Here is an 18,611-nt window from a genome sequence, read left to right as displayed (position 1 = left end):
ATCAGTGTTGTATTATATTATAGTGTATTGATTTGGTCTATTTCGTATGCTTAACCTCACAAAATTAATTTCCATGCAAATGGACATTAAAAGGTATGGTATCATAATCTTGTTGACTTACAGATTGGATCCTGGCATGTCATAGGATCAGACGGGATGCTGAACTTCCCAGGCCCAGCTTGGTTCTCAGCAGCCACCCTGAAGATGTATGTCAGACCTTCCAGTAGGCCTTCCACGTTAAGTTCCGTATCCTCCAAAATAACCCGGTTGACTCTGGTCCAGTGGGTGCTGTTGATCTCACGCCGCTCTACCCAGTAACCCAGAATGGGGCTGCCCATGTCATTTGGCTCCTCCCAGCTAACCAGCATGGAGTTGGCTGTGATGCCATCAATCTCAGGCTTCCCAGGACCCTCTGGTGGGTCTAGAATAAGATGTTAAAATGACAGTTGTAAGAACAAAGTACAATCTAACTAACACAGATTAGAAAAACTGGTTGAACTGACATCATTGTTACAATCTGATTTGGAATGTTATAGGCTTCAATGTCATGATAAAACTCTTAAAAATAAATGCTTTACCGAATGGATTCTTGGCAATAAGTTGCTTAGAAATGCATGGTGGTCCAGGACCAAACTTGTTCTCAGCAGTGACCCGGAAGATGTACTCCTTCTTCTCTATCAGTTTGGTCACGGGGTATCTACATCCCCTGAGCGTTGAGGTTACGGTGATCCATCCGATCTCCACCTTGGAGTTGTCCTTTTTTTCCAAGGTGTAGTTCAGGATATCACTGCCACCATCATCCATGGGAGGATCCCACTTGCAGATGACAGAGGTCTTCCTGATCTCCTCAAACCGGAAGTTGATTGCAGGTCCAGGCGCATCTGTAAGTTGTAAAATATGAGGTTTTATATTAGGTTTTCAAAATGTGGTTGAAAAATAACTATGAATGGCAACAACCCTACTAAATTAATAAAAACATGTATAAATGTTAAAAGAAGATGATATCTCACCTAGCACATTGACTTCACAAGTTGCAGAGGCAATACCATGGTCGTTCTCAACCTTGATAGTGTACACTCCGTGGTCACCCCTGATGGTGTCCCTGACAATGCAAGAGGATTCTCCCCTCTTCTTGTCATGGATGGTGAGACGTTCCTGGAGGGTTGGGTAGTCAGGGAGTTCCTCCTCCTCAGGCTCCTCATGGGCAGGTTCTGCAGCTGGGGCCTCAGTAGCTGGGACCTCAACCTCTCCCTCTCCCTCCTTGACTTCCTTCTTTTCTTCATCTTTCACCTCCTTCTTTTCACCCTCCTTTACTTCTCCTTCCTTCTTTTCTCCTTCCTTCACTTCCTTCTTTTCCTCCTTCTTCTTCTTAACAATGGGTTTTTCTGGTCTCTTCTTCATGGCTTCTGGTCTAATGACGACGTCGTTCCTGTACCATGTGATTTGAGGGTATGGGGATCCAGAGATGTTGGCGCCCAGTCTGATCTGAGCACCTCTCTTGATGCTCATACCGGACTGCAGGCTTCCACTGAGGAACACCTTGGGTGTTTCTGAAAAGAAAACAAACACATTTAGAAATGACAAATTACCGGTCTGAAAAATCGTAGCATTGGGATGGTTTGAACAAGATGTATCCTTCCTTACCGACAGCATCAGAAGCCTTCACCATTGGTGTGCTGCGTGATGGGTCGCTGACTCCGGCAGCGTTCTCAGCTCGTACACGGAACTGGTATTGTTTTCCCTCCCTGAGATTCCTCACTGTGTAGGACAGCACAGGCACAAGGAAGTCGTTGCATCTTGTGAAGTTCTCATCTCCCTTCATCATCTTCTCCAGAACGTAGCCCATAATCTTGCAGCCACCGTCATACATAGGAGGTTTCCACGTGAGGGTGATAGTCTTGGAAGTAGGGTTGTGGGTCTCAACATCCAATGGAGGGTCAGGGCTCTCTTAAATGTTGAACAAGGAACATTTCATAAATTCAATACACCTCTTTTGAAATGTAGGCGTGCTTGGATAATAAAATTCACTTTAATTGTGAGCAAGAGTTGCACCTGTTATCAATCAATGTATTCCTTGGACAAAAAACTAATATTTCACTCACGCTTCTGATCCTCTGCAATCACAGGGTTACGGAGCTCAAGATACTCCCCGCCACCAATCTTGTTGACAGCTTTGACCTGGAAGTAGTACTCTCCATTGGGGATCAGATCCTTGACAGGCCAGCTGACCTTGTTCTCTCCAGACATCATGTTGACGTAGGTCCTCCGGCCTGCCTCTCTGCGCTGTAGCACATAGTGGAGAACAGGGCTGCCACCATCATAGTTGGGAGGATCCCAGGAAACCTTGCAAGAGCTCTTGGTGATTTCACTGGCAACAATGTCTTTGCAGGGACCGGGCAGGCCTGTCAAAATAAAATGGATATGAAGAGTCTTGATAGTTGTAGTATGCCTGTACTAGTAACCAAAATTTCAAATATTTTCAGGATCAAATATGTAAAATGTAATGATTACGCTATTAGGGACACCATGGAATATCATAGTATAGTAATATAATAGTATTTTGACACTGAAACGTACCAACAACTTTAACATTAATTGTTCCGCTGCTAGCTCCGAGGGAGTTTTCCAGGGTGACCTTGTACTGGCCAGAGTCTGAATGCAGACAGCTCTCGATCTCCAGGTGACAGGAGAGGTACTCCTGTCTGAAGCTCATTCTCTCATCATCCTTCAGCTCCTTTCCGTCTTTGTGCCAGGTTATCTTGGGCTTGGGTACTGCTCTGAATGGGATGGGGAGATGCCACTTCTCTCCCTCAACAATCACAATGTCCTTTGTTTGAAACTCAAGGGTTGGGATGCCTTCATGAGGGAAAAATATAATCAGATATCAGTATTTCATGCATTTCTGGGAAGGCTATTATTATGGAATGGGAAATATACATTATGGAAGGTTTACTTACAGTCAGGGTCCTTGGCATAGACCTTCTCAGAGATGTCAGATGGCTCACTAACTCCAACAGAGTTGATGGCACGGACTCTCAGGACATATTGTTTCTCTGGGGTGATGCCCTCCTCTGTTTTGTATTTGAGCTCCTTGATTGGGCGAGAGTTGATTCTCATCCACTTCTCAGTACCAGCCTCACACAGCTCAATATGGTAGCCAGTTACAGCACTGCCACCAGTTCTCTCTGGTGGTCTCCAAGCAATACACAAATGGTCTCTGCTGGCTTCAGTGATATGAAGCTCAATTGGAGGAGAGGGTACACCTATAAAAGGCAATGCAGAGACAATGATAAGAATCTTGGAGATGTGGGTTGCTTCATTGGGAACTAGACTATACCTAATAGATTACTCATGCAAGTCAAACAAATGTAACCATAAAACACAGTTTTCACTTTAAAAACAGATAAAACCCCACCTGTTGGATCTTCAATAGCAATGATTTCTGTTGATTCACTAGGATGTCCAGCACCGGCCTCATTCTCAGCGCGGACCTGGAACTGAACCTCGGTTCCTTCAATGACGTCTGTCACTCTGTACTTGCAGTCATCACTTGAGGTCTTTCCACACTTCACCCAGCGGGTACCAAGTTTCTCCTTCTTCTCAATGGAGTATCTGACACACGAAAATATTCCCAAATGTTATAAACACGCTTATATGACAATATGACACTCTATGACACTCCTAAAAACTAAAGTTGATCAATCTTTACCTCAGAACTGGTCTGCCACCATCATTCTTGGGGGCGTCCCATTGCAGGTCAACATGTCTCTTTGACACACCATTGACAGAGAGATTATATGGTGGTCCAGGGGTAGCTGAAAATAGGAAACAGTACTTAGCAACCTATGCATGTTGTAAGTGAACAACACTTACAGAATACTATACGCATAAACTATGATCTTACTATAAGTATCTTTAGCCATAATGGAGTCTTCCAGTTCACAGAATTCACTGGGTCCAACAGCGTTCTCAGCAGCCACACGGAACACATAGAGAGAGCCCTCGTTAAGTGGAGTGACAGTGTACTTCAGCTCCTTCACAGTGGTGTCCACTGTCTGCCAGCCCTTACGCCTGACATCCCTCTTCTCAACAATGTAGTTGGTGATGGGTGAACCACCATCCTTCTCTGGTACTGTCCACTTCAGCTCAGCACTGTTCCTGGTGACGGTGATGACATTCATCCAGCGTGGGGGTGTAGGAGGATCTGGAAAACGAATTGACAAGCATGAGTCATCAGAAACCATCAACTCAGCTAACCAGGAAATTTAAAACATGTAATGTATTTGAGGTTTAAAAGGGCTTCTGAAGTTTCCACTTTGAAATGTCAGACTTCCCTCACTTACTTTCCCTTACTTTCCCTTACAAAAAACGTAACAACCCCTACAAAAATGTTAATTGATTATAATCCACATAATAATTCACATTTCCTGTTGTGGCTGAATAATTTTCATGCTGTAGCAAACTGGCTCAAATTAAGATCCTACATCTGTAGTGCACTACTTTTGACCATAGCATTATAAACGGATTAGGGTGCCATTTGCAACCCGACATTTACTTCTGAGATGCTGACCTGTTGCAACCTCTACAACCACTGTGATTATTATTTGACCCTGCTGGTCATCTATGAACGTTTGAACATCTTGATGAACAATCTGGCCTTAATGGCCATGTACTCTAATAATCTCAACCCGGCACAGTCAGAAGAGGACTGGCTACCCCTCAGAGCCTGGTTCCTCTCTAGGTTTCTTGCCCTTTCCTGCCTTTCTAGGGGTTTTTTTCCTAGCCATTATGCTTCTACATCTGCATTGCTTGCTGTTTGGTGTTTTAGGCTGGGTTTCTGTATAAGCACTTTGTGACATCTGCTGATGTAAAAAGGGCTTTATAAATACATTTGATTGATTGATTTGGGACACAGTCAGTTACTTACTGAGTCTCTCCTTGCACAGAACTGGATCGCTAGGATCGCTGGGCTCACTCTCCCCAGCGATGTTGACAGCAAGGACCCTGAAGGAGTACTCCTGTCTGTCCATCAGGCCTCTCAGGAAGTGCTCCAGGATATTGATTCCCTCTGAAACACGGACCCATTGCTCAGTTCCACTCTTCAGGAGTTCAATGATGTAGCCCTCGATCTTGGCACCACCATCGTGCTCAGGCTTGGTCCACTGCAGGAAGGCAGAGGTCTTTGCCACGTCTTTTACGGTTGGCTTACCAGGAGCCCATGGAGGATCTGTAGGAAAAGACGACATGTTGTTTTGGTCAATGACATCAAATTTCATAAAAGATCAATGGTTTGTTAACAAAATATGTTGGAAGTATTACCAATAGGATCCTTGACCAATATCTGGTCAGTTTCCTTGCTTGATTTTCCAGGTCCGGCGAGATTCTCAGCCATGACTCTGAACTTATACTTCTTCCTTGTGGGTAGTCCTTTGACTCTGCAAATCAGAAACAATCAAATAACCAACCCAACCATCAAATGAATAGCATCAACCAGAAATTAAATCAATGCGGCCATTACTGACTTCAATTACCAAAATGTAAACATTACGGTGTTCATTACCTAAATGTATTCTAGTGTCTTACCTGTATGTGGTGTCTATGATTGGGATCTTGTTGCATCTGATCCATCTGTTCTGATCTGGTTCAAACCTCTCAACCCAGTATCCAGTGATAGGACTACCACCATCCTCTTCAGGCTCGTACCAATTCAGAGTCAGGCCATCTTTAACAATATCAGAAGGCTCCAGCTTGGTTGGTGCACCGGGAGAATCTGAAAAACAGTTAAAGACAATTTTAGCAACAACCCACTGCACAAAATAATATATACCCTGGACTAAATACAAACATAAACTTAACATACCGAAGGCGTATCTGGCAATAATTGGCATATGTTCCGCTGGCACACCAATACCAAACTGGTTCTCAGCGAACACTCTGAAGATGTACTCCTTGAAGGCCGTAAGGTTGAGGGCCTTGTAGTTAGTCTCTTTGATAGTGGAGGAGAGCTTGTGCCAGATTTCGCTGTCTGCGGCTCTTCTCTCCACAATGTAGTTGGTGACCTTTGCACCTCCATCATCTCTGGGAGGGTTCCAGGCCAGGAAACAGGACTTGTTGGTGATCTCAGAGATATCAAACGCAGCTGGAGGACCAGGCTTATCTGTTCAAGACAAATAGAAAACAATGTTAGAACATTCAAATATTTTTTAAAGGAGTGTTTCCTCAGAAAAAGGTTAGACACTCCTCACAAAAAAAGATAACAAAATAGGGTACCTAGAATGTTGACGTCAATGGTTGCAGTAGCACGACCACAGCTGTTGTGGGCTTCAATGATGTAGGTAGCTGTATCCTCTCTCGTTGTCTTGCTGATCGTGACGACGGAGTGACCAGGCTTGTCGTCAATAGAGACCCTATCGTCTCCCTTCAGGACCACATCACCCTTGGTCCACTTCACTTTAGGTACGGGCTTTCCAAGAACATCAGCTGGAAGCTCGATCTTAGATCCAGCTTTGACGGTCAGACCAGCAAGACACTTGACATCCAGAAGAATCTCTGGGGGGTCTATACAGAAAATGTGTTATACAGAAACATATTTCCACCACTATCTAGGATTATTCACAATACATATACAAACGTGGAGCATTTATACATACCTTTAGGATCAACAGCCAATATCTCATCTGTAGCCTTGCAGGGTTTGCTGGCACCCAGTCTGTTCAAGGCCTTCACGCGGTAGGCATACCACTGTCCCTCAATCAGACCAGTCACTTGCAATCTAAGAGAAAGTAAGATGTTAGTCTTACTTGAACAAAATGATTTTTAACAACCAACTTGGAGCCTTTTTTCTGTAGTTCCACTTACTTAAACTCAGGGACCTGATCTCCGCAGGATTCCCAGTTGTCTGTCCCACGCTGGCATCTTTCTATGTTGTAGCCCCTGATTCCGGTGCCGCCGTCCCACTTGGGTGGTTCCCAGGTCAGAAAGATGCCAGATGCTGTCTTGTCCCTCCATTTCAGGTTCTCAGGTGAGTCTGGCACAGCTACAATTCAAATGACAGGTATGTCAATGACTGAGACATCAAAACAATAGATTAAGTTCCCTTCACTTGTGTGCACAGCATAGGCATTGTCCCTGCTACTGTTTTTAGTGAATACTTACTGGCAGGGGAGGACACATTGACTGGCTCGTCAATGTAGGCAGGCTCTCCTGGGCCACACTTGTTGCAGGCAGTAACCCTGAACAGATATTCTTTGCCCTCAACAACATCAGTGACAGTGAACTCCTGGTCTTGAACACCAGTGATCACCTGGGGAAAGACAGTCAGTGGCACGTGTTATTATGTTTATCTTAATAATATTTCATGTATAACAGGGTACAAGCTGTGGCCAAAGAAAGAGTACAAAAGTTTGTTTGTCCCAACCGGGACAAAGAGGACTAAATAAGTAAGTTATTACATGTATATTGCTGGGTGGTTTGAAGACTTATGTTCATCCATACCTTGACCCAGGTCTTGCGGGATACGTCACGTTTCTCAATCTGGTACCCAGTCAGAGGGCTTCCTCCATCATGCTCTGGTGCCTCCCACATCAGGTGCACATGCTGTCTGGTCACCTCGGCAACCTTAAAGTCTTTGGGTGCACTTGGGGATGCTGAACAAATAGAAAAAGAGAGATATGAAGGGAAAAGTAGGGTCTTGCAGTTGACAATATCAAGATACAGTATGTTGTGTTTCACCACAAGGCTCATCACGTCACTTACCGATAACATTGACTTCAATCTCTCCTGAGCAACTGGTAATATCATTCTCCAGGGTCAGAGCGTATACACCTCTGTCTGGACGCACACTTGGAGTGACAGTCAGTTCTACGTAGGTACTCTTTGTAATCATGTAAACACGTTCACCAGCAGTGAGCTCCTTATCAGCGAAGCTCCACTTTGCGTGTGGTGTGGGATATCCAGAGATAGGGACACGGATAGTAAGGGGATGGGGAACAATGACCTCAAGGCCATCCTTGAATCCACTCAGGTCCATTGTGGGGCCAACTGAAGATAGAAAATAATGATAATTGTTATGAAATGCACAACATTTAAAGTGATGAACGACGTCAAGGTTTGTTCAAATTTAACCAAATGTACCATGTGTATCATCAGCCAGCATGGGTCCCAGTGTGTTGGATGGGTCAGACACTCCAGCTGCATTCTCAGACATCACTCTGTAGTTGTATTTCTTGCCATATTTCAGGCCAGATATCTGAGGAAAAGAAGGAAGAGCCCCATTCAGAGTTGAGATAAGTGTGAGCAACTCAGACTTCCATGTAAATGAATGTCAATGGGAGACTTCCATTCAAGTCAGAATACCACTTAAAACCTCTGACAATTACACTACCAATATGATATGAAATCTCTAAGAAACCATTTAGCTACTTTTCACCTTATAGGATAAATACCTTGTAGGTGAGATCCTGGCATAGCCTGGCGTTGCATCTGAGCCAATGGTCTGTTTCGTCCTCACATCTCTCAATGATGTAGCCAGTGATCATGCTGCCTCCATTTTTCAATGGGGTCTCCCATGTAAGCTGGACTGAGTTCTTATTCTGTTCTGAGGGCACCAGGTTCTGTGGTGGGCTTGGCCTCTCTTGAATAACAAAAACAACATGTTAAAACAGTGCATACATTTCAGTAATAATGTTTCAGAAACTAAACTAACTGAAATAACTCACCAATGGGGTCCATGATCTTCACTGGATTGGTAGCAGCGCTTGGCTTTCCAATGCCAGCCTTGTTTTCAGCCTTGACACGGAAGATGTATTCCTTGTTCTCAATGACGTCGTTGATGATTGCACTGCGGTCTGTTGCTTTACTGATCATAGCCACGGCCCACTTCACAGAGGTCCTGTCACGGGACTCAATGATGTAGGAGGTGATCTCAGCCCCTCCATCAGACACTGGTTTTTCCCAGGAGACTGTGGCTCCAAACTTACTCACGTTTCCAACACTCACATCCTGAGGAGTATCAGGAACATCTGAAATATAACACAAGGTTGTAATTCACTTTTCTAGTTCATTGTTGAAAACTGTTACTTTGAACAAACTTATACTGTATGAGGTGATACAATATGAAATATTTTCCTTACCAAACTTGTTCTTGGCATAAACACCAGGTTTCTCTGTCTCAATATTTGGTCCACTGCCCACTCTGTTGCGAGCAGAAACACGAAATAGGTACATGGATTCCCTCTGGAGTCCGGTCACAGTGTATTCTGGAGCATCAGAGCGGTCAGTAGCAAGAGTCCATGTCTTGCGCTTGACGTCACGCCTCTCCACCACGTATGTAATGATCTTGCTGCCACCGTCGCTCTCTGGCTCTTCCCAGGCCAGGCTGACCTCACCGTCGGCGGTGTCAAGCACTTGAAGACTCTTCACAGGTCCAGGGACATCTGTGGAAGACAACAATACATTAATAAATGGAATCCATGAACAAGAACAGATCCCAAGAAATATATATTCAAATACAAGAATGGATTGAAGGCAACTTACCAATGACATCCAGATTAATGAATGCCTCTCCCTGTCCATGTTTGTTCTTGATGACAACATTGTAACGTCCTTGGTCAGACTTCTTAGGGTCCTTCAGCCTGTACTCTGTCCTGTCCCCAACGGTGTGGATGTTGTCCTTGGGCAGGCTGACGTTATCATAGAACCACTCAGCTTCAGCTTTAGGATACGCGCTGTAGGGCACGAACATGATGATGGGTTTTCCAGCATCTGTTACTAAGCTCTGATCCATAGTCTTGATATTTGGCTTAGCTGTAGAGGGATAAACAATTATAATATCAAATAATAAAAGGATAGATGTATTGTGGAATCAGAGAGGATATAACAGTTATGACAACTTACCAGCCAGTTCCAATTTGGCTCTGGCATCTTTGTCTTTGGCGATGATTCTGTACTCTCCTTGGTCCCGAGGCCTGATCTCACACACCTGGAGTCTGTGGACCTTGCCCTCGCTCATCATCTGGTATTTGTCACCCTGGACGATGGTCATGTTGTTCCTCAACCATTTTACCTCAACTCTGTCTTTGTTCAGTTCAACTTCATATACAACATCTGAGCCTGGAGGCTCAAACACATCCTTTGGTGGTCTGACGATCTCAACTGCACTCTCTGGAATAAACATTACACACAAATAAAAAATATAATTAGTGAAGCATTAATTCATACGGAACAGTTAGAAATATGGCTATATGGCTCACACAAACAGAATCATATAATGAACTCAAGAGGCTTGCCTTCAACGAAGAGATGGGCGTGTGATCTCTTTTCATCTACGCCACAGGAATATTCACACTCATCATCTGGTCTGCACTCCTTGATACGCAGCCTGCAGGTCTTGCCCTCTTTTTCAAAGACGTACCTTGTAAAAAACGAAAATGGATCATGTTACACTACGCCTTTTATTATTGAATTCAATTCCTATGGTGGCCCTTAGGGGCAAAGTAGCTTTTAAGTTTTAACAGTGACAGTAAAGCAACAGTGACCGTGCCTCATAGCAGTTTAAACGTGTTCCTACCTGGGTCCCTCTCTTATTTCACGTCCATTCCTGTACCATTTCACCTCAGCCTTCTCCTTGGTGAGTTTGCAGGTGAACTCAGCATTCTCAAACTCGGGGATGGTCTGGTCTTTGAGTTGTGCGGAGAAGTCAGTGGGGGCTTCACTAATGATCAGCTCAGCTGTAGACTTGTCATCACCAGCCATGGCGGTGTATTCACCTTCATCAGCAAGAGTACAGTCCTTGATGGTCAGTGTGTGCCTATATTGGTCCAACCTGTAGATTATGCGTTTGCTGAAGGTGATCTCCTGACCAGCCTTCATCCATTTCAGAGTAACCTTCTGCCTGTTGACCTTGCAAGAAAAGCTAACAGTCTTCTTCTCCTGTGTGTCGCAGTCCTCAAGAGGTACAATGATCTTCAGACTCTCCTCTGTAGATCAAATGTAAAAAATCAGTTAGTCATGTAGCTAACTTCAAACAAAAATAAGACATACTACTACATCAAATTAGCCGTTGGTAGAATCGCTAACAAAACTATGTTCACCTTTTACTGTAAGTTTGCCAGAGCTCTTGGCATGTTCACCACGTTGGTTTGTCAATGTAATAGTATAGTTTCCTTCATCTGACTTATCAGCATCCTTGATCCTCAGAGAGAACACGTTGTCTTTCTGGATCATGACAAACTTGCTGCTCTCAAACATGGTCTCCTCGTTCTTCAGCCACTTAGCTTTAGCTCCCTCAGTGTTCACCTCACAGTTGAAGATGATCTCTTGTCCCTCTTTGGCTTCTGTGTCTTTGATTGGTGTATTGATCCTGAGTTTTTCTGTGGAAATCAAAATGAAGGAAGTTAGTAGACGGAATTCAATATTTTGCCAACGCTGCCTCAGGTAGTGCCACACAAGAAGATGTTAGAAGATTACTTTACTGCCCAATTGTACACAAAGGTCAAACAGAAAATCTACTTTATCTCAACCCCTCCAAAATACACAAATACACATACAGGTAGGTGAGGTTGTAATAGAAAAGAAAACCAACATTGATGACCTACCAAGAACAAACAGATCAGCTGTAGCTCTGGTGGTGCCAATGAGGGCAACATAGGCTCCCTCATCCTTGGGTTCAGAGTTCTTGATAACAAGTATTCTTCTCTTGCCATCACAGACAATGTCATACTTGTCCCCCTTTTCTAGCTCCTTATCATCCTTCATCCATTTGACAATGAATGTGTCTTTAGAGACTGAGCAGACAAACTCAGCCTTTTCTCCCTCAACCACCTCCTGATTCTGAGGCATGGCGATAAACTCAGCAGCCAATTCTAGAAGAACAAAGACATATTAGTGTATATGCTCTTATTTACACAAATACTTTACCTGCATCCCATGATTTGATTTTCATAACGGTACTGGTGTGTAGCCACTACCCAGGATATTTCACTTTCTACACCTCACAGTCTTTAGCTGACTAAATTAAACAGAACTTATGTCTGATTCCATTACCATTTATTTTCAGGTTTCCAGTTGTCTTTGAGCTGGACAGTTTGCAATAGTACTCTCCAGCATCATCTGTTTTGAGATCCTGGATGATAAGTATCCTCTTCCTGCCGTCTACGATCTGATCGTATCTTCCTCCTTCGGGAAGTTCCTGGTCTTCCTTATACCACATGACATCAGCGTCTGCCTTCGACACTTCACAAATCATCTTCACACTGTCTGCTTCTGTTCCCTCCACGTTAGACAGGTTCCTGGTGAACGTAGCTTCTTCCTCTGCAAAGGAAATACAATATAACGTCAAGGCAATATATTATGATAAGTCGATTACAGTATATGACATCAAAATTAATCTATTTTTCTGAGTCCCAAATGGCATATAAGTGCAGTACTTTTGACCAGAGCCCTATATGGGCCCTAGTCAAAAGTAGTGCACTATATAAAGAATAAGGTGCTATTTTGGATGTACCTTTTGAGAAAGAGAAAGTTTGCCAGACTCACCGACGACTGTAAGCATGCCAGAGGATTTGGAGACCTTCGCATCACATTCATATTCTGCTTCATCATCGAACACTGATTTGTGGATGATGAGGATGTGTTGGCGACCTTTGGCGATTATTTCATATTTCTTTCCCTTTCTGATTTCACTGCTGTCCTTCAACCAACGGACCTGTTTCCAGAAACAGTTATAAAATCAAGACCACAATGACGGTATAATACCTTTAATATGTACTAATAAAGACTATGATGGAAACAAAGGGAGTAAAATGTAACACTAGAATGAAACACAGTGTAAGACAGGAAAGACAACTAACTCTCAGTCTTAAAGGTCCTCAACAGTCATTCTGAAAAAGTACTTTTTGTGTTATGTGTAATTTCATAGTTTTGATGTCTTCACTGTTATTCTACAATGTAGAAAATAGTAAAAATGAAGAAAAACCCTTGAATGAGTGTTCTAAAACGTTTGACTGTTAGTATAGAAGCAAGTCATTTTTCCTACTTTGGTCATCGTACTTTGATCTGGTTTCCTTCAAATATCAACCAAACAATTTCATGAAAAACATGATTTTGACTATTCATGACCAATAATATTATATTTTGTAATTCCACATGCAACTATATTATATTATTATAAAATAAGGTGTGTTTGAAGGTGTGTTTGAATGTGCATGTATTGTGTGAGGGGTGGGGATAGTGGTAGGGTGGGGGAGGTGAGGGGCGAAGGGTCAGGAATTAATACCTTGGCATTTTCGCGCGATACTTCGCATTCAAATCTGGCAGATTCCTTTTCTTTGACCTCAACATCATGGAGTGGCTTAGAGAACTCAACATGTGGAGCTGTAAGGACACAGTCATAGTGTTACTACACCAGTAATGCAAATACACCAAAGTCTTTACAAACAAACAAACTATATGAAAGGTTTTAATCAATACTTTACTTACGTTCAACGTTAAGGAAGCAAGAGGTTTTGAATTCTGAGGCGTCGCAGGTAAATGTTTTTGAATCATCAAGAGTGCAGCCGTGAATGATGAGTTTTCTCACGCGGCCATTGGCAACAATGTCATATTTCTTCGTTTTGAGGATCTCCTGTCCATCTTGGAACCAACTGACCTCAGCGTTCTCCCTGGAGACTTCACACTCCAATGTAGCAGTGGCCTCTTCCTCAACTGTCTGGTCCTCCAGAGGTTTGGTGAACTCAACTGGTGGTTCTGTGAGGTCACACATTAATTACACTTGACTCGTGCTTTACATGTCGTAACAGCTTAGGAAGCCAACAAAATCATTTTACCAAATTCTATCACTGTCACCAACTACTTTTATTGTTACAGTCCTTCTTAAGATTAAGTGGCCTAAAACCTATGTTTTGACTTTGTAGTTACAGTTTATGCTACACATTATGTTACATAATTCCTTCAACCTGTTTGTTGTTTGTACAATTACACATTTACACTTTTCATACATTTGTAGACAAACTTAACATCATGGGGACACCTTTCTTCCTTCTAAAATAATTGGATCACACCATTATATTGTGATATTGCAAGGGATATCGCTATATCGTAATTATGGAAGGCATATACTGTTTTATACTTCTTCAGTGCTTCTTAGGAACACTTATGTACTGTTACAAAAGCATACATGACTGTGTCTCACAGGCTCTCAACTCATATTTAATGCACTCCTCTTTGCTGATGGGCAATCAACTGTGGATGGAATTCCCATAGAATTCAGACTGGTTGGGTAGGCTCCCAGAACATTAACACCTGGCCCACTTACATTGTTGTCTGTGCTTTGCATAGAGAAGACAACTATTGTCTAAAAAAAAAATCTAAATCCATGACACAATGTACTTACAATGATCCCACTTTACATAAAATGGCCTAAAATATGTGGCTTTTGCATTTTTACCTTGCATTTACATAGGCAGGCGAAGTATGTTACCATGAACCTGGTCTATAAAGCACCTTCCATAGTGATTTATCAGTCCAATATGCAGTATAGTGTAAATATTTTAACTGTATTGTTGTTTAACCAAATCATATGCACAATATCGTACCACCAATGAATTTGAAGAAATCAACCAATTAGGAACGAAGCGTGACAATTCTACATTTGGAATGGTAATAGAAACCAAGTCTCCATGGGGGGCAAGAATCCCAACAACAGCAACCAAACACCACAAACAGTAATAGCAACCTATCATTCACATAACACACATAGATTAACCTACCATTCACATGTAGTCTGGCCTCAATCTGGAAATCCTTTGCAGTGAGTTTGATTTCTCCATCTTCTGAAATCTTGACATCTCTGAGAGTCAGCGTGTGAGTTTTGTCTTCTGCTCGGGTGACCACCTGTGCAAATCAAGCAGTTTGATAAATCAGATGGACGGTGATAGCTATGCGGGGTCAAGCTATTTACTTCTTCCCGTGAATGAACATCAGCAGCTGGTGACAAGGGACCGAAGGCTCCCTGAGGGAACCCTAGGCTCAATTTTAACTCCAGTTACACCCTGACTATTCCCTTTTACCAGAGGTTTGGTAAGGTGGTTAACTAAGACCACATTTACCCAGTATTTTACAGTAGGCGTTCCATAAAGTCAAAATGTTCCTCTTGAATGTAAACAATATAGGCCTACCGCTTATGGTGCAGTGGTACAGCAATCACAGTCAGCATAGGTTCTATATTTTCCCCCCATTACAAATAGTCATGATATGCCAAATTACATAACAACTATGTGAAAACATGAAGACCATGGCAGTTCATTCACAGGCTTTTGACAAATGGTTACAGTATATACAAGTTATTTAGCTGTATCTGTTGCAAGGTAGACTATACTCTTATATTGTTATTATAACAGTGCAAATGACATCACATGCAATCATATTTTACAAACAACATTTGACAGCATAAATCATCATGTTTTGGACTATTCAGCCATAGCCACAATACAATAATAGCCTACATATTCTAAATGTAAGATTTTTAGTGGAACAAAAGTAATCACAGTTATCCTCAAAATAATCAAATGTTCGCTAACATTGTGTATGGCGACACATCAAATGATCAAGGATGTGAATTCAATCATCATTAAAATAGGTAATAGGACCCATATAACTGTATGTAACTGAAGGGCAAACCAGGATATGCAACATCGTAAATCAACCTATCATATAACTAACATTTTCACACCTCAAACACACTGGAATTAATTAAATAACTAGGCTAGACAATATACATAGGTATGTAAGGACCTAACAGATAACTCAAAGCAATTCAAAGCCAATTTCTACATGAAATTACAACACATGTTTCATATTTTAAAATGATAACTGTCAAATAACTCTTCAAGCCACCTGCCATTGGACACACACACTTGAAGCAGTTAAAAATAACTAGAAGAACGCTTGCAGGGCAGAAAAGCCCTCCCGCGTTATCTCAAAACCCGGATCAAATCCCCAGCTGGAATCCTGATCCTCACAGGTCCTTATATGCAGAAAGCATGTAGGTTGCACAAGAGAACATTAAAACCTAAATGTAAATAATGCAACATGACAAACTGGCTAAGATCCATTTCAATTCAAGACAATTTGGAATAAGATGAAGTAAAACCAAGGACAATGTTTCGATCTTGTTAAAACATTAAAACTATTTGGGATATGAGAATATGTCATAATCTGCCATATTGGAAAAACTGTTGTTCATAAGTACAATTCAAAGTCTTGGCATGTTTCCATATCAATTACTTGAGGGAGTGTCAGTGTTGTGGTAACAAATATTTCAGATGTTGCAGTATAAACACTTACTCTGTCACTTGGCTCCAACTTTGTACCCCCTAAGAACCATTCCACAGCAATTCCTTCATATGACAGTTCACAGTCGAAAGTGGCGGTCTCCCCAGCAGTAACAGTAACATCCTTGAGAGGCCGCAGCAGGCCGATCACCCGCGCTTTAGATTGAGGAGAAGACATTGTTAGTCACTCCCAAATCCCAAGATAAACCTAATTGCTAATCCTCATTTTGCGGATGCCCTGACGGCTGGCCACTGCTCTGGAGTCCTGTAAACCACCAGGACAACTGATAGGACTAGCGCAGAGGGACTTGACATTGAGGGGCCTTCCTCATTTGCATACCCGGTTTCCTTGAGATGTATATGGTCAGCAAAAAAACTTTGAGTTGCAGGCATGTTGTAGCTCTGCCAATCACTAACCGCCCACTCTAGATAAGGCATGTGGATTCTAAAATAGCCACAACACCTGATTGGCCTTTAACCCACCCCCTGCCACACCACCGGCTAGGCAATCTGTCCCTGTCAATCAACCCCTCTCAATTTTGGGGGTACGCTGTTACCCAACTTTTACCCCAAAAACGGTTGCATCATGGCTAAGTATTGCATTGCATAGCAATGCCTTGAGTGTTTTGCAAGCAAGTAGATATTTAGATATATAAAAAAGTGTGCCAGAATTGAAATCCAAACCTCAACACTTTTTATGACACACTTATTTAGATAGCTTTAGTCCTCCCTTGTAAAACTTTTGACACCTAATTAAAAGGGGCTGTAAATGCCTGACTATATCCTCATCTGACAGCTCTGCGGTTTACTTTACTTCAACCAACAGTTGGGAAATGTATCATTGAAGCCCACCAAAAAACAAATGAACTGATCAAACGTTTTGTTGGTGGCCTACTTGCATATCTTACAGAGTATAACTTTATCAAATAAGTGCTTATCTTATTGTCAAATAAAAGTGTGAGTATGTGTTAAATCATTCTCACCTTTAACTCTAAGCTGAGCATTGGATTTAGCATTGGCAGCTTGGAAGTCAACTTCTCCGGCCTGATCCTTGCGAACGTTGTACAGGATAAGGATATGCCTTGTACCCTCCTCCTTAATCTCACAGTCCTTGAAAGAGAATACACTAACAGTTACTAAGTGATCCTCGTCAAATTATACATACCATCTATTTTCTTTTACTTCTCTGTCTCCTTTACGAATGAATTTCCAATTACTGTATGTAGTCATAATGAAGTGGATATTTTTCTTACAGGAGACTGATGAAGGGCCTCTCCATTGAGTTTCCAGTGACCGTGGACATCATCGGCAGAGATCTCAGTCTCAAACTTGGCGATTTCAGTTTCTGTCACTTCCACGCTGTACAGTGGCCTGACAAACTTAATGTCACGATCTGTAGAAGAAACACAAAGACAACTCAAGTGTTTGTATAAATGAAATAAAATAAAAACTACAATCCTCAAATGCTGAGCTAAAAACACTAAAGGCTACCTTCAATGTTGAGCTTGGCCGTGGTTCTGTCCGCATCACAATCACAGCTGTATTCTCCAATGTCGGATTTCTCTGTCTTCTTAATGATCAGCATACGCCTCTTTCCATCGGCTTTGATGACCACGTTCTTGGAGGAAGTGATTTGCTGGTCACCTTTGAACCATTTCACCTCTGCATTGGGCTTGCTCAGTTCACAAATCATCGTCAGTTCATCTTTCTCAGTGACTGAGTAGTCGTGCAGTTTTGTCGTGAAGTAAGGCTTTCCCTCTGTTTATGAAAAAGAAACCATGATGAGTTGTGTGTGTGATATTTAAGTTTCGACAACGGCTTATTTCCATCTACAGATTCTATAGATTTATTTTGAACGTTTCAAGGGTTTTAACGATATACTAACTGAGAACTGTGTGCATGGCCTCTGAGATTTTGTACATGGCCTCTACTTTGATCATGGATGTGTCATCAATGGACACCCCCTTGAAGGTCAATTTATGCATCTTGCCATCGTCTGACATGTGCACAATTTGGCTGGGATGCAAACGCACATTGTTCTTGTACCAGGTGACCTGGATGTTGTCACGTGATACTGAACTTTGCTGTCTAGCGCTCAATACTGAACTCTGCTGCCTAGCGCTCCTTGACCGTGACATCTTTAATGGGCTTTACAAACTCAAGGCGAATTCCTGATAAGACATTCAATTCATAAGAAATTCAATCATTGTCATCGTGAGAAGATCAATTTCAGTCATTTGTAATGAATTGAGTCAGGACTTAAACAGGAAGCACAGAAACATT

The 18,611-nt window shown here is 42.3% G+C and overlaps 1 pseudogene; it reads right to left on the bottom strand.

The window, feature by feature from the left end:
- The window catches only part of LOC139380802 (titin-like), a 172,754-nt pseudogene that overhangs the window by 72,464 nt on the left and 81,679 nt on the right, over positions 1 to 18,611 (bottom strand).

This window comes from Oncorhynchus clarkii, chromosome 22 (assembly GCF_045791955.1).
Source record: "Oncorhynchus clarkii lewisi isolate Uvic-CL-2024 chromosome 22, UVic_Ocla_1.0, whole genome shotgun sequence".
NCBI classification, from domain to species: Eukaryota; Metazoa; Chordata; class Actinopteri; order Salmoniformes; family Salmonidae; genus Oncorhynchus; species Oncorhynchus clarkii.
This window is presented reverse-complemented; position numbering and strand designations above follow the sequence as displayed.